General features: G+C 42.1%; 1 protein-coding gene across 5 annotated transcripts in view; it reads left to right on the plus strand.

Annotated features, from left to right (window-relative positions):
• Positions 1-24,873, plus strand: part of Znf148 (zinc finger protein 148) — a 128,596-nt gene that overhangs the window by 20,880 nt on the left and 82,843 nt on the right. For 2 of the 5 annotated variants that reach the window (XM_052740379.1, XM_052740380.1), the window contains exon 2: positions 4,045-4,206. The exons of the other annotated variants lie outside the window; for them this stretch is intronic. The gene's annotated coding sequence lies outside the window, so the exon portion shown is untranslated. The remainder of the gene's footprint in view (positions 1-4,044; positions 4,207-24,873) is intronic. 5 annotated transcript variants of the gene reach the window in all.

Here is a 24,873-nt window from a genome sequence, read left to right on the forward strand (position 1 = left end):
CACTCTGTAGAGCAGACTGGCCTCCAACTCAGAGATCTGCCTGCCTCTACCTCCCAAGTGCTGGGATTAAAGGCGTGCGCCACCACCGCCTGGCTGGAGCTGAAAATGTAATAAGTGTCACTCCTTTGGTTTGTAGATGATGAAATATTGGGACTTACCCAGGGTCCCATAGAGAACGCAGAACTTGCCTTTTGTTATTTTATATATAGTTTAGTTTTATTTAACTTATTTTATTGAAATTAATTTTTTTTTCCGAGACAGGGTTTCTCTGTGTAGTTTCGGTGCCTGTCCTGGATCTCACTCTGTAGGCCAGGCTGGCCTCCATCTCACAGAGATCCCTGCCTCCCGAGTGCTGGGATTAAAGGTGCATATTAATGGCACCACCATTGCCTGGCCCTGAAATTACTTTTAATCATCACTAAGGGAAAGAGGTAATTATATTACCTTGATATAATTAAAGTAATCAAATTAAAAAAATTAAGCACTTGCATGATAAGAAGTATTCTTTTTCAGTATCCATTGAATTATTGTTGCTTCATATGCATGTACATTTGTTGAATTTTTCAGCAAATTATCATTGTGCAGTTTTCAATATTTTCTTTTAATATTTTGTGTGTGTGCATGCATTTGCACGTGGTGCCTTTCTTGAATGTTCTCCCTTATTTATTTATTTAGGTTTTTTTCAAGACAGGGTTTCTCTGTAGTTTTGCGCCTGTCCTGGATCTCGCTCTGTAGCCCAGGCTGACTTTGAACTCACAGAGATCCGCCTGACTGGGCCTCCCGAGTGCTGAGATTAATGCCGCCTCCGCCTCCTCCGCCTCTTCCTCCTCCTCCTCTTCCTCCACCACCGCCGCCGCCGCCGCCGCCGCCGCCGCCGCCACCACCACCACCACCACCACCACCACCACCACCACCACCACCACCTGGCCTCCCTTATTTTCCGAGACAAGGTCTTCCATTGAATTTGGCTAGGCTGGCTGGCAGTGACCTCTAGGATCTGCCTTCCCAGCACTGGGGTTGCAAATGTGCACTCTTGCCCCTGGGTGCTGGGGACCCAGACTCAGGTCCTCATGTTTACATAGCAGGTATGTTATTCCCAGAGCTATCTTCGAGTCTCCTCCTTAATAGCTACTTTTTAAAAATGTTCAAAAAGTTAAAAAGACTATACACAATTTTAAAACAAGATCACTTAATGTTAATTTTAACTTAGGCAAAAATTTCTCTCTCTGTGCCCTCTTCTCCCCTCTCTCCTTGCCTCCCTCCCTCCTTCTCTCCCTTCCTTTCTCTCTTCCTTCCTTTTTGTTGGCTCTCACTTAAAGCAGGTCTTAGCTCCTAGGCCCAGGCAAGCCTGGCTGCCTCCCTCCGCCCTTCTGAGCAGCTGGGGTTACAGGTACATGCTGACATGCTGCCTTTAGTAGACAAAACTCCTAACATGTGCCTAGAGTTACTAAAACATCTTTGTGCCTATCTCTTGTTTTCTGTTTTACGAGGATCGCTGTAATAACGACTGGTGTGTTACTGTAAATCTTCTCTAGCAGGGTCTCTTTGGTTAATTGTAGAAAAAAAATTTTTGGAATCTTCAGGAACATAGTTGTGTAGAACATAAATTGGATATTAGGTTAACTATTTTCACATTATGTAATCAGTGTACTGTTAGGGGAGGAATTGTCAGGGTTCTCTTCACGTTCAATAAGATACCTCCCCACAGACACAAAGGAAGAGAAGGGCAAAATACAAGGCATTAATTGAACTTAACCTGCTAAAGTCATTCTGTTACTTTATTTTAAAATTAAATTATTATTGTGTAAGTGTATATGATGTGTGTGGGTGCTGTGGTGTGGGTGAGGGCAGGTGACAGTTCTGTGGAGCCAGTTCTCACCTGGTTTCTAGGGATTGAGCTAAGGTTGTCAAGATTTACAGTAAGTGCCTTTACCCGCTGAGCCAGCCCAAAAATCATCGTATAGAAACACACTTATTTTGCAGAATTGAAATGCATGTTAGAAAAAGAAAAAAAATGAGAAGCTGTTCAGTTAATACTTTGGTTTGAAGATGGAATGACTTTCTTACATTTTTATTAGTGTTTTATTATAGACACATTTAAGTAGAGGAAAGCAAAGTCTAGGAACTCTACAGTTAGCAATTGTTGGCCATTCTTGTTTCATTTAGACTTCTACCTTTCCTGTTTTCTACCCTCTTGTTATTTAAAGATTTCATCTGTTTACTTGTGTGTGTATGCGTCTTGTGAATGATGTGCACATGAATATATGGGTGCATATGCTTGTACATGAGCAGAGGCTGGAGGAGCATGTCAGATCCCTTGGAGCTGGGCTTCATAGGTATTTGAGGCTTGTTTCGTAGGTGCTGGGATCTGAACTCCAGTCTTAATGATTGTACTGCACACACTTAACTGCTGATCCATCTGCCTGTCCTCTCAGTATTTTGTTTATTTACTTGTTTGTTGTGTGTGTGCTTGAGTGCACACCCATGTGCCCTGGTTTACCTGTTGAGGTCAGAGGACAGCTTATAGGAGTACCATGTGGGGCCCAAGGATCAAACTCTCGGGTCCGTTTAAAAAAAAAGCCAGTGAAAACTTCCTTTTACGTGCCAAGCCTGCTGGTCCCACAGCTTCTGTTATTTTTAGGATAACTTTATTTTGAAAAATTATTGGAAGTGGCAAAATTAGTATAGAAGGCTGTGTAACTGGTGTGGTAGTCCACACCTTTATCCCAGCACTCAGGAGGCAGAAGTACACATATCTCTGTGAGTTAGAGACCAACCTGGTCTACATAGCAATTTCATGCCAGACCCTGTCTCAGGACAAAAAAAAAAAAAAAAAAAAAAAAGAGAAAGAAAGATAGAAAGAAAGAAAGAGATAGATAGATAATCGATAGATAGATAATCGATAGATAGATAATCGATAGATAGATAGATAGATAGATAGATAGATAGATAGATAGATAGATGCTGGAAACCTGCTTTGGCAGGGGAGTTCAGGTACCAAAGAGGATGTGTGGAGTCGGTGGTGGTGGGGTGGGGGAGGGAGGAGATGGATCTGAGGGTGAATCAGGATGGCTGCCAGCAACATTTAATTGAAAAGAGACTACACTTTTTATACTGTATAGCTGCGCATAGGATTAAATGGGGGACAAGGGGCATCTGAGCTGGAGTGTGGCTTGAAATCGGGGTGGAAGAAACTAGCTTTGACCTTGACAGTAGGCACCACTCATTCGTTAATGAAAGGGCCGTAAGTTCCTCTTGCTAGAGATAAGAATGACTGCTTTAGCAATCAGGAACTTTCCTCAAGCTCCCAAAGGAATGAAGACTCTTACCCAAATGCCTGACCTTAGGAAAGGGACTTCTGGGGAACAGGCACTATATTACAGTTGCCTTACTACAAGCCTTACTATATGGGCCGGTTCCCCTCATATGCTTCCAAAAGGGAAGGGCCTGATGTCTTACTCTTTTCTCATTATACCATACCATTTGGATTTCTCTGTGTTTGTTAACTGAACTCTTGCCCTTAATGGCCTCAGTTCTGGATCTGAATCGTAGGCCTTTCATCCTTGGGATCAGGTGTGTCCAGTAAACCTCTACCATTCCTGTTCTTGGTGTAATTAGGAGGGCACAATGGAATTCATTCCTGGGTCCACAGTGGTGGGGATTTTTTTTTTTCCAAAGAATTATTTTGTTTAGAGAGCCAGCCATTCTACACATTTTCACCCTTTACCAAAACCCACACAAAATTTCCCAAAGGGAAAGGCATTAATAGTGAGAATTAAAAATTCATTAAAAATAAAAGTAAAAAAGTACTGGAGAAGTTTGTCAAGCAGCAATGGTTGCCATTTGGTTCATGCCAGAAAAAAAATAAATAAATAAAGAATGCTGTGCTTTCTTCATCCAGACATCTTATAGTAAGTCACCAAACCCAGAAAATTGACGTGCTACTTTATGGTTAATAAGACTACTAAATTCACAGTTTCTACAATTCTGAGACCTACACTAATAGTGAATATATAACTTTGTGCTGTTTTTCTTCTCATGTAGACATTTATGTAGCTACTACAGTGAAGATACAAACTTGAGGTGTCACAGAGGCCACCCCTCTTGCCACACCCTGTGACAGTCCCTTCATAACTCTGCTCTCTGACTCCTGGCAGCCTGTCCCCTAGCTCTGTGGTTTTGCCATTTCCAGAATGGTATGTAGTGGTAAGTTAAGATACTTTGTTTGACCTTTCACCTTATGAGCTTGTGTGCGGTGTATGTGCATGTGTGTACGTGCGGAGGCCAGAGGAGGACCAGCACTCTGGCTCCTCTTTGTCCTGTTTCGGTGAGACAGGGTCTCTTGCTGAACCTGGAGCTAGGCTGGCGGCCAGCAGTCCTTTCTCCACCCCCTCCCAGTGCTGGGATTACAGGCACACCTGGCTTTCATGCGAGTTCTGGAGACTTGAACTTGGGTCTTTGTGCTTACGGAGCCAGTGCTCTTATCTGCTGAGCCGTCCCTCCAGCCCGGAGGGATGTTCAGAGTTTTCTGTTGTAAACCTAGGACTGGCGAACATTTGTACAGGAAATGTGAGGATTTTGTGTAAATAAACGTTTTCCTTTTTTTCTTAAATATCTAAGGGTAAGATTGCCGAGTTGTGTGCTGTGTGTGTGTTTAGTGCTTCTGTGATGGCTGACGGTTCTGAGATTGCCTAATTGTGTGCTGTGTGTGTGTTTAGTGCTTCTGTGATGGCTGATGGTTTTGGACATCTTTCCATGTTTTTATTCTGCTCCCACTTTTTTTTTTTTTTTTTTTTTTTGGTGAAATGCTTTGATATCTTTTGTTCAGTCAGAATAATTTTCTTGCTTACTGTTGAGTTTTGAGAGTTCTCTTCCCCACTCCCTTCCCCTTCCCCCTCCCCCAAGATAGTGTTTCTCTGTGTAGCCTTGGCTGTCCTGGAACCCTCCTGTAGACCAGGCTGACCTGGAACTCAAAGATCCTCCTGCCTCTGCCTTCCAAGTGCTGGGATTAAAGGCTTGTGTCACTACCTGTCCCCTTAAGACTTTTGTTAGATGTGTTTTGCAAATATTTTCTTTGAGTTTATAAGCAGAAGATACTGCTTTTTAAAATATTCTTAGAGACCTCATCTTAACACAGTCCCCACTTTGATAAGATCTGACTTATGACTTCATCCATGCAATATAGCATGCCTCTGGTGCCAAGTTCAAGAGCCCCTTGCTTCAGTTCCAAGGCTTCCCCCTGTCATCGTCTATAAATTGTGTAGTTCTGTGTTTCCTATTTAAATTCCTGATTGCTTTTGAATCCGAGATGTGGCTGTGTGGCTTAGAGGTTGCTGTTTGCCCTCTGGGTGCCCCGTTGTTTCAGCACCATTAGTAAAAACGACAATCCTTTCTCAGTGGAACTGCTTCTGCCTCCTTCTCACAACCAGTTGACCGTATTGTAGTCCTGCTTTGGTGCTCTGATTTGTTCGCTGGTCTCCGTGTCTTCGGCGTCTTTCAGAGCCTGCTTGCCTGAGCCATAACTGTGTGGACTTAGAAGGCAGATTGCTTCCTCCACTTTAGCCTTGGCCAGAATTATTGCAGCTTTGTGGCGCCTTTGCCTTTTCATACACATTCTAGAATCTCAATAAAATCTGTGAGAACTGCCGTGCGCGAGCTTGATAGGAGTTCAAAAAGCCTGTAGTTCAGCTAGGGATCCATTGCTTTATTGTGTAGACTTTCAGTCAGTGACCAGCGATTCCTGTTTATTTAAACCTTCCCTGTTATTTTTGAAACACATTGTGAGCATCATTGAGTTTTCCTTAAACAGATTTGAGGTAGCTCTAACATACCATGTAATTCATCTATTTATAAGAGTGGTGTAGTTTTATTATTCACAGGGCTATGCTGCGATCACCATAATCAATTTTAGAATATTTAGCATATAAAATATTTAGAGTATTTTCACTGTCTTAAAAAGAAACTGCCCTGGCCAGGTGGTGATGGCACACACCTTTAATCCCAGCACTCGGGAGGCAGAGCCAGTCGGATTTCTGTGAGTTTGAGGACAGGCACCAAAACTACACAGAGAAACCCTGTCTCATAAAACCAAAAAAAAAAAGAAAAAGAAAAAGAAAAGAAAAGAATCTGCCCTTATGTTTTCTTCCTCTGAGTCTCTGGCAGTTACTAATCTTTCTGCTTCTAGGAGTTGTCTGGTGTGAACACTTTGTTTATTTATTATTATTATTATTGTTGTTGTTGTTGTTGTTTCAGGACAAGTTTCTCTGTATAGTCCTGGTTGTCCTGGAACTCGCTCTGTAGACCAGGCTGGCCTCGAACTCAGATATCCGTGTGCCTCTGTCCCCTGAGTGCTAGGATTAAAGGTGTGTGCCACCACTGCCCAGCTGTTTTGAACATTTTAATGGAATCATAGAGTGGATGGTTTTCTATGTCCTGTTGAGTACACTCTTACATGATGTAGGATGTATCAATAGTTCATTACTTTTTAATGGATTAGTAGTAGCCTGTATGAACATACTACGTTTTGTCTATTAACTGATCAGCATTTGGGTTGTTTAGACTTTTTAGGTTTTATGAATAATTCTGTTTTGAATATATGTGTTTGTATTTTTAAAGAGTATTTTTTCTCTTTGTGTATGCTGTATGTATGTTGACATTTGCCTGTTAGTGAGCATATATGCATATTGATATCTGGAATCTTCCTAATCACTCTTCCACCTTAATATTTGAGGCAAGTTCTCTTAGTCAGACCGAGAGCTCATAGCTAGCTTGCTCTAGGACTGTTTCTAGTCTCCGGTTTTTGAGGCTGAAATTACATGTGTGCCGCTATGCCCACTTACTACTCATTTGCTTATTTGTGTGGGTTCTGGGGATCTGCACTCTGTAAGAACTTTGACCACAGAGCTGTGTTCCCCAGGCCACCTCCTCACCCATCCCCCCTTTTGTTTGTTTGTTTGTTTTTGTTTTTTTCGAGACAGGATTTTTTGTGTAGCTTTGGAGCCTATCCTGGAACTCGCTCTATAGACCAGGCTGGCCTCAAACTCACAGAGATCCTCCTGCCTCTGCCTCCCGAGTGCTGGGATTAAAGGCACCACGGCCCAGCCTGTGTGTTTGTTTTTCTGAGACAGATTCTCACTATGTAGCCCTGACTGGTTTGGCTATGTAGTCCACACTGGACTTGAACTCATAGAGATCCACCTCCTTCTGGGATTAAAAGTGTGCACCACCACGCTCTGCTGAAAAGATCCTTTTTCAAAAAAAATTAAATGAAACCGAGGCTAGACAGGTTCTCTGCAACTGAGCTACATCTTTAGTCCCTGTTTTTGGTGTAAGCCTTTGCCTTCAGTTTTCTCGTATGTGCCTAGCAGCAGAGCTACTGAGTATTGCGCCATCTCAGTATTTAATCAGTTAAGAACTTACAGCCTTTTCCAAAGTGACTTTACTATTTTACATCTCCATCAGCATGTATGAACTCTTCAATTTTCCCACATCTTGCCAATATCACCTGAGTGCCCCCTCCTCCAAAGTAGCCCTTGCTTCTAATTTAGGATATTTTTACCCCAACTTCCCTAGTGCTGGGGTGAAAGGGATGTATCACTATGTCAGGCTGGTAACAGCCATTTGATTACAGCATTCTTTGTGGGCGTGAAGTATTATTTAGTGATGTATTGTGAAATGTGTGTTTGGGCTTTATCCATTTCTTGGCGTGTAAATCCTAAAATGCTTGGGATTGCTAATGAGTTTTATTGAGTGTAGCTATGCTTGTAACCCCCTAACTAGCTTTAGGATGGGGACTGGTCAGAGGAAAGAACTAGGTATGATTTGTGTGTTCCAAAGAGGGGAAGAACAAAGGTTGAAAAGATTGGCCGGGCGGTGGTGGCGCACGCCTTTAATCCCGGCACTCGGGAGGCAGAGCCAGGCAATCTCTGTGAGTTCGAGGCCAGCCTGGGCTACAGCGTGAGTTCCAGGAAAGGCGCAAAGCTACACAGAGAAACCCTGTCTTGAAAAACAAAAAAACAAACAAAAAAAAAGATTATCATTGGACAGTAGTATAATAATTTATGCTTACTCAGCGAGACCTCCTTTTGAACCCCAAAGAATTGAGTTTGGGGAGCTTCTGGATAGCTCAACTTGTGGAGCATGTTGTGCTTGAGAGGGTGTGGAAGCAAGGCCATTCTTCCCATGGTCCTTGTGCATGTGTGTCTCATCTGGTGTTTATTGGCATCTTTTGCATATCCTTTGTAGTGGGCCAATAATTGTGTTTTCCTGAGTTCCTTGAGAAGTTCAAGCAAATTAATTGGACCAAACAACATGGGGTTCATGGGAACCCTGATTTATATCAGGCTTATCATAAATAAACATTAAGTCCACCAACCTGAGGGTGCATCATTGACACTTTAAGATAAACAGCTTATCTCCAGATTGAGTTGATTTAAGGTCCGTGTAACACCATGACTGAAAACAGCTTGGGAGGGAAGGACTTATTTCATCTTCCAACTCTCAGGTCACACCCTATCAATGAGGGAACCGGGCAGGACCTCAAGGCAGGACTGTGGAGGCAGGAACTGAAGCAGAGGCTATGGAGGAAGGAGTGCTGTTCACTGGCTTGCTCCTCATGCTCAGCCTGCTTTCTTACACAATCTTGGACCAACTGCCAAGGAGGGAAACCTCCCACATCAGTCATTAATCAAGACAATACCCTATAGACTTGCCTATATACAGGCCAATCTTAGGGAGGCATTTTCTCAATTAAGATCCCCTTTTCCCGGATGTGTTTAGGTTTGTGTCAAGTTGACAAAAACCAGCCAGCACAGATGCCCAGCTAGTATCTGCTGTGGAATTTAGAGAAATCCCTCCCATACTTCTTGGTGACAGAAAGTCAGAATCTTTGTATATTCTGGATATTGTGACATGGATTGTACATACTTCTCTGTGTAAGGGTTGTCTTCACTTTCTTGATGGTGTTTTTGAAGTTCAACATAAGATTTTTGGTTTTAAAAATACACAGTATGAGATCAGTGCTCTCCAGATTTTGTTTAGAGCATGAAATTAACTAGAAGCAGTGCTGTAAAGCAGAGCCCAGAAGCTTTTCACTTTTGAATCACTGCAATTCTAGACCATGCAGTCTAACTCTTCCCTTTTATGCCCTCCGCCCTGGCAGCCTGCATGCACTCTGCCTCACTCCCGTGGTTGCTTTAGATTCCTTGTGGTGGAGTTATACACGAGCTGACCTTCTGGGGCTGGCTTATTTTATGTATCATTTTGTTCTCAAGGCTTGTCCATGTTGAATATCCCTTTTTAAGCGCTGAATATTTCATTGTATGTTTATGCAACACTGTATTTTAACATGACATTATTTATCTTATGTGTGTGTACACGTGTGCATGCCTGTGCATGGAGGTCAGAAAAACTTGTAGGAATGGCACTCAAGCTGTCAGGCTTGGAGGCTGTGCCTTTCCCTGCTGTCCCGTTTGAGAGCTGGCCCATATCATACATATTTCCTTACTCCTTATCTGTTGGCGTTCATTTGGTTTGTTTCCACATTTTAGTTATTGTGAACAATGTTTAAATTCTTCCTTGGGAATGATTTCAGTTCTTTTGGATAAATACCCTCAGGCAGGTTTACTGGAGTAGGGTTTTGTCTTTGAGGAGCCTCTGTAAACGTTCCATAGTGCTTTATCATCTTGTCTTCCCATTAGCAGTGCACAAGGTTTTCAAGTTTTTCGTATTCTCTCAACATTCATTTTACGCTTTTGATCATGGCCATGCTAATAGGTATGAGGTAATGGTTGGGTGTGATTTCTTTTTTTTAAAGTTAAGTTTTCCTGGTGATTATGGTTTTCAAGTGTCTTTTCATGGTTTTATTTTAAAAGGATTTGTTTTTATTTTCTGTGTATGTGTGTGCATATACCTATGAGGGCCAGAAGAGAGAGTTGGATTCCCTGGAGCTGGAGTTACCGCCCACAGTTGTGAGCTGCCCAGTGTGGGTGCGGGAAGCCACAGCAAGCGCTGCTAACTGCTGAGGCATCTCACCACCCAAGATAAAGAGTTTCTTTGTGTAGCCTTGGCTATCCTGGAGCTAGCTCTGTAGACCAGAGATCCACCTGCCTCTGCCTCCCGACTTGTGGGATTAAACCCTGCTGTTTGGATGGGTTTGTTTGTAAATCAGGTATTGATTTGTGGGAGTGTTGTGGGAGTTTCTTCTGTAGGGTGGATGTTCCCTCACCAGATGCAGCTTGCATATCTCTTGCTGCATTCCATAGGGAACCTTTCACCTGATTGTTTTCTTTGCTCAGTAGAATCCTTTCAGTTTGATGTAGTTTCACGTGTGTAGTGTTTGCTTTTGTTGCACTTTTGGGGGGTCATGTCCAAGAAACCTTTGATGTGTTCTGAGTCTTTCCTTCTTCCCCCAGGAGATTGATGGCTTCAGGTCTTTTGTGTCAGCCTCTAAGAGGTGAGGTAGTGGCAGGCATGCTGGGGTTGAAGCTAGAGCCTTGCCGTGGGAAGCATGTGCTGGGTCCCCAAGCTGCAGGCCTTTGTGCGTTAGTTGCATTGAACCTGTAGATGAGCTGGTCAAGTATTCACCTAACAGTACTCAAGTTTCTGATTTGTAAATAAATACCAGATATCTGTATTGACCGTTCTGAATTCCTTTCAGTCATGTTTTGTAATTTTCAGTTAAAGTTTTGTTAGCTTTGTAAGTAGGGGCTTTGTATACTTTCGGTGGTACATTAGTGACTTTTCATTTGAGATGTAGTTTCACTCCGTAATTCAGGCTGGCCTGTAACTTATTAATACAGGCTGGCCTTGAACTTTTGAGTCCTCCTGCCTCAGCTCCTGAGTACTAGGATTCCAAGCATGTGCCTGATTTATAAATGCCATTCTTTTGGCCCCTCCTCCCCCTTTGGTGGTTCCATGGTGTTGCACAGGTCTTGTACCACTGAGCTCCATTCTTAGCCAATACAGACATATAACAGGGTTGTTGGTTTGTTGTTGTTGAGATAGGGTCTTGGGTATCCCAAGCTGCCCATAAGCTCACTAGGTGGCCAAGAATGATCTCAAACTTGATTCTCTTGCCTCTTCCCCCCAAGTGAAAGGATTACAGGCATGCACCACTATGCCCAGTGTGGAGCAAGAGAGCAAACCCAAGGCCAAGGACTCTGCCGTCTGAGCTGCCTTCCCAGCCCGATTCTTGTCGTTTTGTTGCATCACGCAGCATTGTTGAATTCGCTAGTCCTAGTATTGTTTAGTGGGTTCTTGAGGCATGTCTGTTTTCTAGAGCATGCCGCCTGTAGCTGTGTACTTCCTTTGCAGTATTAATGCCTTGTACTTAATTTCCTTAATTCTTCTGTAATATCACTTTCTAGAAGTAGCAAGAGCAGACATGCTTATTTCTGATCTTAGAGAGAAGTGTTTACTATTTTAGCATTAATTATGATGCTGATATGATTCTGATAGACAGTGTTTATTTGATTGCAGCAATTTGATCATTCTGTTCTCTTTCTAGTTTGTGTGTGTGCATATGTGCACGCGCGCACACACAAAGGTGCTGAATTTTACTAAAAGTTTCTTGAGATGAGTTGTTCAAAGTAATGGTTTGACTTTTAGTTCTTCGTTTTTTGATGTGACATATGTTTTAGTTTTCTTCTGCTGTGATAAAACACCATGACCAAAAGCAACTTGGGAGGAAAGGGTTTATTTTATCTTGTAACTCTCAGGTCACTTCATCACTGAGGGAAAGTCAGGGTAGGAAGTCTAGGCAGGAACCTACTGGAGCGGAAGCCTTGGAGGAATGCTGCTTATTGTCTTGCTCCTTATGACTTGCTCAATGTGCTTTATCAAACAACTCAGGACCACTTGCCCAGGTGGCACCTTCTCCTGTGGACTGGGCCTGCACATTAGTCATTAATTAAGAAAATGTCCTATAGACTTTTGCCTACAGGCAGTTTAGATGGAGGCATTTTCTCAGTTGAGAGTCTTCTTCCCAAATATGTCTAGGTTTGTGTCGTGTTGACAAGAAATAACCAGAACAACATATTACATTGACTTTCAGAGTTAAACCAACCTGGCATTTCTGAAATGACTTCTATTTGGCCATGGTTCATAATCCTTTTATGTGCTGGTGGTTTTGGTATGCTAATATTTTTTGGTGAGGATTTTTTTTATCCTAACTCGTAAGTGATATGACTTGTCTTTTCATGTGATATGTTTGTCTTGTTTTGGTTTCAGTAGCATTAAATTTTTCATTTATTTATTTATTTTCGAGACAGGGTCTTTCAATGTAGCTCTGGCTGGTCTCGAACTCACTGAACATTCCTCTCCCTGTTGTGGGAAAAATACATGAACATTTGGTTTCAATTCTTCATTAACTATTAGGTAGAAATAACTAATGAATCCATCTTAGCCTAGAAATTTTTTTGGGGGGAGAAACTTTTCTTTAATGGTTATAGAACTATATATTATTACTTTCTTCTTTTACTTTTTTGGTTTTTCTTTTTTTTTTTTTTTTTGGTTTCTGGAGACAGGGTTTCTCTGTGTAGCTTTGCGCCTTTCCTGGAACTCACTTGGTAGCCCAGGCTGGCCTCGAACTCACAGAGATCCGCCTGGCTCTGCCTCCCGAGTGCTGGGATTAAAGGCGTGCGCCACCACCGCCCGGCACTTTTTTGGTTTTTCAAGACAGTATTACTTTCTTCTTCATTGAGTTTTGGTAGCAGTTCTCAGTACTTTAAGAGCATAAAACTGTTTGCAACATTCCCTTATCTTTTTAATGCAGGATCTATATTGATAAAGTCATTTTATTCTTGATGTTGCTTGTGAGCCTCCTGTTTCGTTAGTTTGTTAGAGGGGTGTGTGTGGGGGGGTGCTAAACAGGGTTAGAGGTAGCCCAGGCTAACCACAAACTCCTTTTGGGCCTTAAATGGCCTTTGGGTCTTGAATTTGCTATGTAGCTGAGGATGACAAACTTTTGATCCTCCTGCCTCCATCTCTGAAGTGCTGGGATTACAGGTGTGTGCTCTCATATCTGGTTTATGTGATTCTGAGGATAGAACATTGGGCTTTGTACATGTTGGCAAGTACTCTTCTCCTGAGTTGTGTCCTTAGCTAGGTTTATAAAGTTTATGTAAATGTTCTCTCTTTCCTGTCTCACTGATTTCTGCTCTGCTTGTTTAAAGTTCACTTCACATTTTTACAGTTTGCGTGAGTGTGAATGCACATGTGCGTATATATTCCTGTGCATGTGTGTGCAGTACCGGAAGTCACTGTTGGGTGTCATCTTCATTTGCTCTCCATCTTATTTTAAAATCTTTGATACATTTGTTTTTTCCAAGATTTATTTTGTTATTTTAAATTGTGTGCATTCATGTGTGTCTTTGTGAGGGTATGTATACATGAGTGCAGATGCCTAGGAATGTCTAGACACTTAGACCCCTAAGATGGGTGCTAGGAACTAAATTTGGGTGCTCTGCAAGAGCAATATGTGCTCTTAACTTCTCAGTCATCTCTACAACTTGCTATTTATTTATTTATTTATTTATTTATTTATTTATTTATTTATTTATGCATTTATGCATTTATTTGCGTGCGTGTGCACACACACATACGTACACCATTCATGTTCCACACTGCACGTGTATAGGTTAAGGACAACTTTCAAGAGTCAGATCTCTGCTTCCATCATGTGGGTCCCAGGAATTGAACTCAGCTGCTCAGGCTTGGTGGCAAGCATCTTTACCAGCCTAGCCATCTCAGTGGCCCACCACCTCATTTATTCATTTATTTGTTTATTTCCTTTTTTTAAAGAATTTTATCAATTTATGTGCATGGATGTTTTGCCTGTGTCTGTGCACCACTTGCTTCAGGAAGCCAGAGGAGGGTATTTGACCTCTCTGGAACTGGAGTTCAGATGCTTGTGAGCTGCTGTGTGGGTGCTGAGAATTGAGCTGCGGTCTTCTGGAAGAGTAGTCTGTGCTCTTAATGTCTAGGCCATCTCTCTGGCCATAAGGTGTATTTATTTACTTATTTAGATTTATTTTATTTGAATGAGAGTTTTGTGTATGAGTACCATGTGTGTGCCCGATGTCCGAAAAAATCAGAGGGTCTTTGATCTCTTGAAACTGGAGTCATGGATGGTTGTGCTACCGTGTGTTTGCTGTTTGCTGGGAATCGAGCCTGGGCACTGTGCAAGAGCATCAGGTGTCTTAACCATTGAACCATCTTTGCAGCCCTCCAAGGTTTATTTTTAATTATGTATTGTATGGGTATATGCATATGAATGTAGGTACGGGGTGAGCAGAGGCCTCTGATCTCCTGGAGTTGGAGTCAGAGGTGGCTGTGAGCCACCTGAAGTGGATACTGGGAACTAAACTCTAGTCTTCTGCATGAGCAATATTTGCTCCTAACACTAACCCATCTCTAGCCTCCCATGTTCAGTTTGGAGAAAGCATCTCTCTCAGCAGATCTGTAGCTCACTAATTTCGCTAGGTTGGCCCACCAGTGAGGTCTAGGAGTCCCCCAGTCTTCATTTCCCAAGTGTGGGATTATACACACATGCTGCCGTGCCTGGCTTGTTTGGTTTTTCGAGACAGGGTTTCTCTGTGTAACAGCCTGCTGTCGTGGAGCTCACTCTGTAGACCAGGCTGGCCTCGAACTCAGAGATCCACCTGCCTCTGCCTCCTGAGTGCTGGGATTAAAGGTGTAGGCTACCACTGCCTGGTGTGCCTGGCCTTTTATGTGTGTTCTGGGGACCCAAACTTGGGTTGTTGTCCTTGCCCCGAGCACTGTGTCAACTGAACCAGCCTCCCCCTCACCCCCCCCTTTGTAGTTTTTTGTGGTAGATTAAATGAGGTTGGTTTGAGATTTATTTATTGCCTATCTCTGTGCATGTGCCATGGTGTACATGTGGAGGTCAGAGGACAGCTCATGGGAGTTGCTTCTCCCCTTCGGCCATACGTACTCAGGGATTGAACTCAGGTCCTCAGTTTTACCTGAGGAGCCATCTTGTTGGCTCTATCAATTTCTCTTTTGTTATTTTTAGGTATATCTCACATATTTTGATGCTTTCTGTATTTATTTTCATTTACTTTTTTTTTTTTTTTTTTTTTTTTTTTGGTTTTTCGAGACAGGGTTTCTCTGTGTAGCTTTGCGCCTTTCCTGGAACTCACTTAGTAGTCCAGGCTGGCCTCGAACTCACAGAGATCCGCCTGGCTCTGCCTCCTGAGTGCTGGGATTAAAGGCGTGCGCCACCACCGCCCGGCTTCATTTACTTTTTATATTTAAAAATTTTCTTTGAGATTTATTTGACCCATGAATTTGTGTGTGTGTGTGTGTGTGTGTGTGTGTGTGTGTGTGTAACCCATGAACTTTTTAAAAACGTGTTTTATTTTTCTGTTTAGAGTTTTTGTGTTGCCTCTTACTTATTTCTAGTCTTTGTTGATCATAGTCAGAGACTAAACTCAGTTCTCAGTACATTTTTAAGGTGCACTGTGTGACAGACAGTGCCTGGTGTGCCTAGGTTAATGTTTCATCCGTGCTTGAGAAAAATGGGTATTCTGCTGCTCCTTACTGGAGCATTAGTTAGAGCCTCTTGGTTGGTGGTGATGTTAACGTAGCTACTCCTGTTTTCAAAAACAAAGTATCTGGGGCCTGGCAAGATGGCTCAGCCAGTAAGGGAGCTTGCCTCCAATTCTGATGACCTGAGTTTGCGCCTTGGAGCCCACATCACGGAAGGAGAGGACTGATTCCTGCAAGTCACTCCCTGACCTCCACATGTATGCCATGGTGTGTGTGCACACACATTTTTAAACATTAAAGGAATTATAAAATATTAACATATATAACATTTTTCCCATTCAACTTAAGTTGCTGATTTTGAATTTCTTAATTATTTTGCACTGTGTGTGTGTTTTGTGTGTGTGTGTGTGTGTGTGTGTGTGTGTGTTTATATGCGTGCGCATGCACACAGGCAGGCATGCATATGCCACACTAGGTGTGTGGAGGTCAGAGGATGACTTTGAGGAGTTGGATCTCCTTCCTTATTTGGATGCTGGGCGTTCTGAACGCAGGTCATCAGGCTTTATCCACTGGCCTCTGATTTTTATTTTTTGTTTTTGTTTTTTTGAGACAGGTTTTTTTTTTTTTTAAAGAATTTTACTTTTTTTTAAAGGTTTATTTTATTTATTATATAAACAGTATTCTTTCTGCAAGTTTGCCTGTACTCCAGAATAGGGAATCAGATCTCATATAGATGGCTGTGAGCCACCATGTGGTTGCTGGGAATTGAACTCAGGACCTCTGGAAGAGCAGTCAGTGCTCTTAACCTCTGAGCCATCTCTCCAGCCCGAGACAGGGTTTCTCTGTGTAGTCCTGGGTGTCCTGGAACTCACTCTGTAGACCAGGCTGGCCTCAACCTCAGAGACCCACCTGCCTCTGCCTCCTGAGTGCTGGGATTAAAGGTGTGCGCCACCACGCTTGACTATGGCCCCTGATTTTGAATTTCTTGAAAGTGACACAGAATCATTAAAACAATAGCCACAGACCCTTCTTCAGTTCATCTTCAGGTTGGTTGACGTTAGACCCATTTGCCTTAGAGGACTTCTCGCTGTGTCCCACACACCGTTCTCTTTGCTCTGTGGTTTACTCCTCTTTGCCCACTGCCTCACTGGAGGTTTGGAGAAGGGTCTCACAGAGCCACCGTACTCTGTTCATTTTTGGTATTTTGAGATACTGTCTTGCTACTTAGCCCGTGTTGACCTTGAATTTAGACCCTCCCTCTGCTTCTTAGTTAAGGAATTACAGATCTAGGCTACCACATCTGGCTTCTGTTTATTTTCTTGCCGCCTTGTGGATTACTTGAGCATTTCCTGGGATTCGTCATTATCTATAAAGTTCTGGAGTCTGTCTTTTGTATAATGTACCCAATGATTGTTCTCATTATAATATGCATATATGCCTTCAAGCTGTCTTATTTATATTAGCCTTGTTTTACTTGTAGGGAAAGTATTTAAACCTCACCTTTTTGTTTTTACTTTCTCCAGCTTTAAGTTGTCCTAAGTATTAGTTAGTCTTATCCATTGTTTCAAATCATCAAACATTATCTAGAAAACCAGTGAGGAAAGGCAGTCCGTTGTGTGTATGCAGCGGGATTTCCTTCTCCACTTATCTCTCCTTTCCCATACTTCAAGCTGCAGCTTGTCCTCCCGTGTGGGAAGTTGAGTTAAGCTAATCTTTTCAAAAATATTTATTTGAAAGATTTATTTTATGTGTGTGAATGTTTTGCCTGCATGCATGTCTGTTTAACACATGTGTGCCTGGTGCCAGCCAAGGTCAGAAGAGGTTGTCAGGTGCCCTAGAAATCAAGTTATCAATGGTTGTGAGCCACTATGTGGGTGCTGGGACCTCTGTAAGAACAGCAAGTGCTTTTAGCCACTGAGCCATCTCTTCAGCTCTCCTTCAGTCAGTCATGATGAGTAGGTCTGCCAGCAATGTGTGGTTTCAGTTTTTTTCTTTTGAGAGTTACTTATTTGTCTATTTCTAAAGGATAGTTTTACTGAGTATAGTACTAAATCTTCAGTGGCACCTCCCTTCAGTTATTTGAAAAATACAATGCCACTCATATTTGTGGTATCTGGTTTCAGGTGAGAAAAGAGTGTGTGTACGGGAGTGAAGTGCCTGCAGAGGCCAGAAAAGGATTGCCTATGGAGCTGGAGTTAGAAGTGCTTGTGAGCTGCCCAGCGTGACTGCTGGGACTGACCTCTGGTCTTTTGGAAGAGCTGCTAAGCCATTTCTCTAGCCCCCATGCTCAATTTTTAAATAAGCATATTTCATATTAAAGGCACCAGTTTTAGTTTTCTTTTTGACTTTTCATAGTTGTTTGGTTTTTTAAGATGGTCTTGTTCTGTAGTTCAAGCTCAAAAGAACTTAAGCTTCTCCTATTTCGGCTTTCTAAGTGCTGAGATGATAGATGTGTACCACATATCTTGTTTTAGTCGTATTCTTTATTATTATGTGCCTTTTGTTCAGGGAGAATTGACACCTTTGGATGTGTGTGGTGCACGTGTAGATGCCAGAGATTTACATAAGCGTCTTCTATTGCTTTCCGCCTTAATTTTGAATCTTTAAAAAATTACACACTTATTGTATGTGTATGTACACACAGAAGCGTGGCATGGTGTACACGTGGGAGGTCAGAGAACAACTGTGGGGTTGCTTCTCTCCTTCCACCATATGAGTCCTGGGGATCAAACTCAGGGCAGCAGGCTTGGCAGCAGGGTGGCCCTTCAGCTTTTTCGTTCCTTTTTACATTTTTAAAAAAGATTGTGTGTGTGTGTGTACATGTACACATGCACAGATGCCTGTGGAGACTCCTGGAGATGGAGTTAAACAGTAGGTAGTCACAAGCTGCCCAGCGTGAGTATTGGGAGTCAGACTTGAGTCCTCTGGAAGAGCAGTCAGCACCTGTAGCTGCCAAGCCACATCTTCAGTCCTTTCGCTTACTTTGTAGGATAGGATTGCTCATTAGGACCCACGGATCACTCATTGGCTAGACTAAACGTCCAGGAAGCCTCCTGGATCCTCTGTTTCCGGTGTTGGGATTGTAGATATGCACTCTACACATGGCTTTTAGGTCCTTAGGGTTGACTAGCAGCAGGGTTATGGGTTTGAACCGCTACAATCATTGTGTATCTAATGTGGATGATGGTTGATTTTTTTTTTTTGTTTGAAAAATACTGTTTTTAGTAATAGCTTATACCATAATTTGGTAGACTGAAAGTCTCCATAAACAACATATAGATATACTTTGGAATTTCTTTTAGCTGTAGAAGTTAATCTGATTTTCCTGGAACCAAACAAGAAGCATCTGGCATACAAACAAACAAACAAACATCCCAAACCCAAAACTTCCTGTCTATTCCAAGTTCATGCACTTTCTAAAATGTGGCTAAAAGAGAATTTTGTCAGTTAAGTGCATTAAAGATAGCCTCAGAGGCACCAGTATGTGTCTGTCTCAGTAAGGAAAGAAAGCAAAGCACTTCCTCCACTTGGATTGGTTTGAGTGAGCGGAAGCCCAAGTTTGGATTCTTCACTTCTTCCCCCTGCATCTTCCATCTGTAGTTTATGGTTTCTGGCTTGTCTGTAATCTGTCTGTGTCTGTCTGATGTCTGACTGTCCTGTCCCCAACAGAGGGCTTTGTTCTGTATTTATTGACCAGCACAGAAAGCATCCTATGGGGAAGGAATGAGGAGCACCTAACAGAAATCTTTGTTACGGGGATTCATTCAGTCACTCCAGTTGACCCAGCTGATCCAGATAGTAAACAGTACTATAAACATTCCATTAGCAAGCAATATCTGTTCCAGCCTTTGGGTATGGTATTTACTGTATAAGATCATTTTTGAAAAATTTGCTGTTTTCAACAAATGATTATCATAACACACATACACACACATTTTTCCTGTGGGTCAGTGGCATGGAAGAATACATAATTTCGGTTAGGTTGTTAAAGCTGATTACATGGGAAATCCAAGGCAAGGAGGGCTGGTTACGTATTTCTTTAAAGGCAGGGTAAACGAATAGGCTGAATACACAGCAGGATATCAGTCTTAAGTGACCTCAGTGCCTATTATTAACAGTGCCAGTCTCTTTGAATATAAGAGATCTTATCATAAAATAGATTACCACAAATAAAAACTTCAGAAATTAGTTGTTATTTTTTTTAAAATAAACACTGTAAAATAAGTTCTGTAGTAATAAATTATTCTTCACATCATGCTTTTAAAACGACATTAAGCTAGATAGGATTGAACTATTCTTTACATAGCTAAGGCTGATCATGGTGTATTTGCAAAGGCAGGTGGAGCTCTCAGTTCGAGGCCAGCCTGGTCTACAGAGTGAGTTCCAGGACAGCCAGGGCTATACAGAGAAACCCTGTCTGAAAAAAGACCAGAAGCCTTTGAAGGGAAATTTCTGAACATGGAATCCTGACACTTTCTAATTGCTAGTTATGTATTTTTTTACAAATTGTGTGAGCCTTCAATCTTCTTACTTGTAAAATGTGAGTAGAAGTATGAGTAATGGCTAGTAACAGTATGCATTGACTATCCCTTATCTGAGATATCTAGGACCAGAAGTGTTTTGGGTGGGGGACTGTCTGTCTGTCTGTTTTTCTTTCAAATGAGAGAATATTTGCATACATGTAATGAGATATCTTAGAGATGACACCCAAATCTAAACATAAAATTCATTCATTTTTCATGTATACCTAATGTACATAAACTGACAGCAATCTTATATAGTATTTAAAAATACAATTTTGTGCATGTAACCAAGTTTTATGGTATGGATTTTTTTTTTGTATCAAATTGCCCTTAAAAAAGTTTGGGATTTTAGAGTATTTTGAATTTCACATCAGAGATACTCAACTTTTGTATCAGTTACAGATTTATTTCTTGAATACCTGTAAGTTCCTGGGAATATTGCTCAGCAAACTCTAAATAATGTTCTCTGTATCTTGTATGTGAGATCACCATTTAAAAGGTCCCCCTTGTTTTTGGTTTTAAAAAGTTAGCAAAGGGAGATTAACCGATCTCATTTTGATTTTTCTGTGATCAATTGCTTAAACTTCTATTATACAGTTTAGTACTTGATTCCCCCAGACCCTGCTGTGTGTACTCACTACTGCAAGATTGTAGGCACCTATGGACACAGTGTCCAGTCTCCTCCCTCCTGTTGCTATAACAACACACTAGGACAAGAGCAACTTAGGAGAGAAAGGGTTGCTTTCTGGGTCACAGTTCAAGGGGCAGTACACCGTGACAGGGAGGTCAGGGCAGCAGAGCTTGAAGCAGCTGGTCACATGACGTCCATGGCTGGGAAACGGGCAAATGTGCACACTAGTGTTCAGTTCTTTGTCCATTTTATACAGTCCAGAATCCCAGCCCTGGGAGTGGGCAGGTCTCCCCACCTCAGTTACCATTATTATAATCCCCTGCCAGCAAGCTCAGAGACACAAACACACACCCCCTTCTCCCTTTCATAATAATAACACTAATAATAATGAATGGTGTGTGATGGGAAAGATGTCACACAAAATAACGTTTATGATTTCAGACTGTATTTTGTGTTATGTGCAGCTTGTTTCTTTTTCCTTCTTGCTTCATTATTTTGTTTCTCCTTTTTTTTTTTTTTGGTTTTTCGAGACAGGGTTTCTCTGTGTAGCTTTGCGCCTTTCCTGGGACTCACTTGGTAGCCCAGGCTGGCCTCGAACTCACAGAGATCCGCCTGTCTCTGCCTCCCGAGTGCTGGGATTAAAGGCGTGCGCCACCACCGCCCGGCGCTTGTTTCTCCTTTTTAATAAAGCTGGTTACATTCTTGGTTATGTGACAACCTTTACTTGTATGTTCTGTAAAAAGTTATGTAAGAAAGTAAGGGTTCTTTTTGTGAATGTGTTCTGCAGAACTTTGAACATTTCATAATCATTTCTCCAGGCAATAGCTGCTAACACATCTTGTGGTTAGATAGTACTAATGTCCTGATTGTGGAGGGGTATGTCAAGTCAGCTTCTAAAAAGCTCAGATGGAAATGTATGTTTGTTTGTTTTCCTTTTTGATTTTTTTTGAGGTGGTTTCTCTATGTAACCCTGGCTATCCTAGAACTTGCTCTGTCAACCAGGCTGGCCTTGAACTCACAGAGATCCACCTGCCTCTGCTTCCGGAATGCTGGGATTAAAGACGTCTTCCACCACCGCCTGACTGTTTTATGTATTTTTAAATTTTCATTTTTGTGTATGAGGGTTTTGCCTGTATGATATATATCATCAGGTGTGTGCCTGGTGCCTTGGAGTTCAGAAGAGGGGTCAGATCCTCTGAACTGGAGTTACAGATGGTTGTGAGCCATCATGTGGGTACTGGGAATTGAACCTGGGTCTGATGCAAGAGCAACAAGTGCTCTTAACCTCTGAGCCATCTCTCCAGCCCCAGAAGTCTATAATTTAATAACAAGTTTTATTTTCTATATATAGATTTTGCAGTTCTTTTTATATTTAGTCATGCAGCTATGTTAGCAGTTGTGAAAACTGAATAGTGATGAATGTAGAAACAGAGAATGTAATCTAATAGGATAGACTAGTGAGTGGCAGTGTAGTAGTTTTGAATTTCATGGCTTCTGTTTTTCTGTTCTGTTACTGTAGAAATCCCTATTTTGTGTGTGGCACAGTAACATGTTTCTAAAGTTCTGAATGTTTGGAGGTGGAAGCAGGAGGATTGCTTAAGCTTAGGTATTTGAGGTCAGTCTGGGTAGTGTAGAAGAACTCTGTTCCAACAGTAGTAAGAGGTGCGGTGATAGGACTGACATACAGGCTCTTTTGAGTGCTTGACTTTGGGGCAGGCAATGAAGAGCTTATTAGAAACTGGTGTTGTTGTTGTTGTTCTGGGGACAGAGCTGTTGTGTGACAAAACTTTTCCTGGGGAGACGCTACACACACACACACACACACACACACACACACACACACACACACACACACACACACACACACACACACCTACTCACCCCAGATAGGGATTCCATGACAGATCAAAGTACAGATACCACCAAAGTCTGATGGTATCTGATGAACCGATGAGTTTATTGGGGTTACTTACAGAAGCAGAAATAGCTCAAAGACAGCTGCATCACCAAAGCCCATCCCAAGCATGACTGACAGCTCACAAAATTTGGGAACCTGGAGCACACTGCACAGCCTGCAGGTAGCTCAACAGATGGGAGAGTGTCCTTTCTAGGTGCCTCAGTTGGTCTACACCTCCTTCATGTAGCTCTGCAGGTTTCTGCTCCTTGCAGGCAGATGATCTAGTCAGTATTCTCTGCAGCCTGGCTTGTCTGAGAGTCTTTAGGGAGGGGCCTAGTTAATCTTGTCAGTTTCAAGGACTTCCTGTAAAGTCACCTATGCTAGGGAGAGGGCACTTTGATATATTGTGGGATTTCTATCTGGGGTGAGTAGGCGTGTGTGTGTGTGTGTGTGTGTGTGTGTGTGTGTGTGTGTGTGTGTGTGTGTTGTGTTGTGTTGTGTCTCCCAAGGAAAAGACTTGTCACAAGAGCTCAGGGTGTTGAGTGTACTAGGCAAGTGCTCTATCACTCAAGTACATTACTGTCCCATGAAACGAATTACTTTAAAATAAATTGAGAAAATAATTATAACTAGGTCAGCAGCTGATCTACTCATATCAACAGAACTTTTAATTACTCGCTTATTTCCTAGATATTGCATTGATGGCTTTTATTTATTTCTAAGTACCAAGGCTTAAGAATGGGTTAGGGAGTAGTAAGGTGCCTCAGTAGGCGAAGGGCTTGAGGACCTGAGTACAGGCATGGTGGTTGCCTGTAATCCCAGGACTTAGGAGGCAGAGACAAGAGATCCCTGGGATAAATGGCTAGCTAGACTATTCAAATTGTCTAGTTCTAGGTTCAGTTCAGAGACCCTGCCGCAGTAAATGAAGTGGAGAGAGAATGAGAAAAGCCCTAATACCAACTTTGGGTTTTCACGTGCGCATGTGTATACGCCACATGCACTGGTGGTACCCTAGTGTTAAGGCTGACACATGAAATGCCACATCTATTATTTCTGAATATAAAGTTACTTTTGCCCTGTTCTATATTTCTGATAATTCAGCTTTTAATTTTCATGGTATTTGTTTCCTATACCTGGAAAGATACTCTAGTTGACGTGAAGAAAGTGGATCTGTGTCCTGTGTCAGTACAATACAAATGGAATGTTAATTTTTTTAGTTTTTGCTAAAAGGTTGATTATTACATATAAATTAAAAATCATCCATGGAATATTTTAACATTATTAAATAATATTTGCCTTACAATTTATATGTGTGTGTATATGTGTATATATGTGTGTGTACACACATACACACTTTCTCAAGCTACATTCTTCTGTTTTTTATTTTCTTTTTGGAGAACAAGGGGAAGAGGATATGAGTAACCAAAGTCTCATATAGGCTAGGATGGCCTTGAACTTGTTATGCACTCAAGGATGACCTTGGATTTCTGATCTCTTGCCTCCTCCTCAAGTTCTAGGGTTATAGACATGTACAACCATGCCGTGTTTACACAGTTCTGGATAATGAACCCAGGGCTTTATGGATGTTAGACAGGTACATTCACAACTACCTGCCCTGTGTCGTCATCACCCCCCCCAGCCCCCCACCCCCAGAGACAGGATCTTGCTGTGTAGCTCTGGGTGGCTTACACTTTACTATGCAGCCCCCGTTGGCCTTGATGGCATCTTTCTGGCTCAGCTTCTTGAATGATAGGAATATGGGTGTGAGCCACCATTTTGTGTGTGTGCGCTTGCGTGTGTGCGTGTGATAGGAGTTCAGGTGCCTGTGGAGTCCAGAATAGGTTATTGAATCTCTTGGAGCTGGAGTTACAGGCTTCCCAGTATGAATGCTGAGAGTTGAACTTGGGTCCTCTGCAAGAGCAACAATTGTTCTTCACCACTGAGCATCTTTCCAGCCCCAAAACTACATTGTTACTACATTTAGCCATTTCAGCAAGAGGCAGTGTTGCTGTGGGGTTTTTATCAAGAAATAGTACTATGTGAGTAATCAGTGCATGGGGAACATCAGCGTGTTTTGTTTATATATATATATATATAAATAAATATATAAACATTTTTTGTTTGTTTGTTTTTGGTTTTTGGTTTTTTTTCGAGACAGGGTTTCTCTCTGTAGCTTTGCACCTTTCCTGGAACTCACTCTGTAGCCCAGGCTAGCCTCGAACTCACAGAGATCCGCCTGGCTCTGCCTCCCGAGTGCTGGGATTAAAGGTGTGCACCACCACCCGGTGTTTGTTTTTATGTTTTTATTTCTT

The sequence above is a fragment of the Peromyscus californicus genome, unplaced genomic scaffold (genome assembly GCF_007827085.1).
Source record: "Peromyscus californicus insignis strain IS unplaced genomic scaffold, ASM782708v3 Scaffold_16__1_contigs__length_79575227, whole genome shotgun sequence".
Lineage (NCBI taxonomy): Eukaryota > Metazoa > Chordata > Mammalia > Rodentia > Cricetidae > Peromyscus > Peromyscus californicus.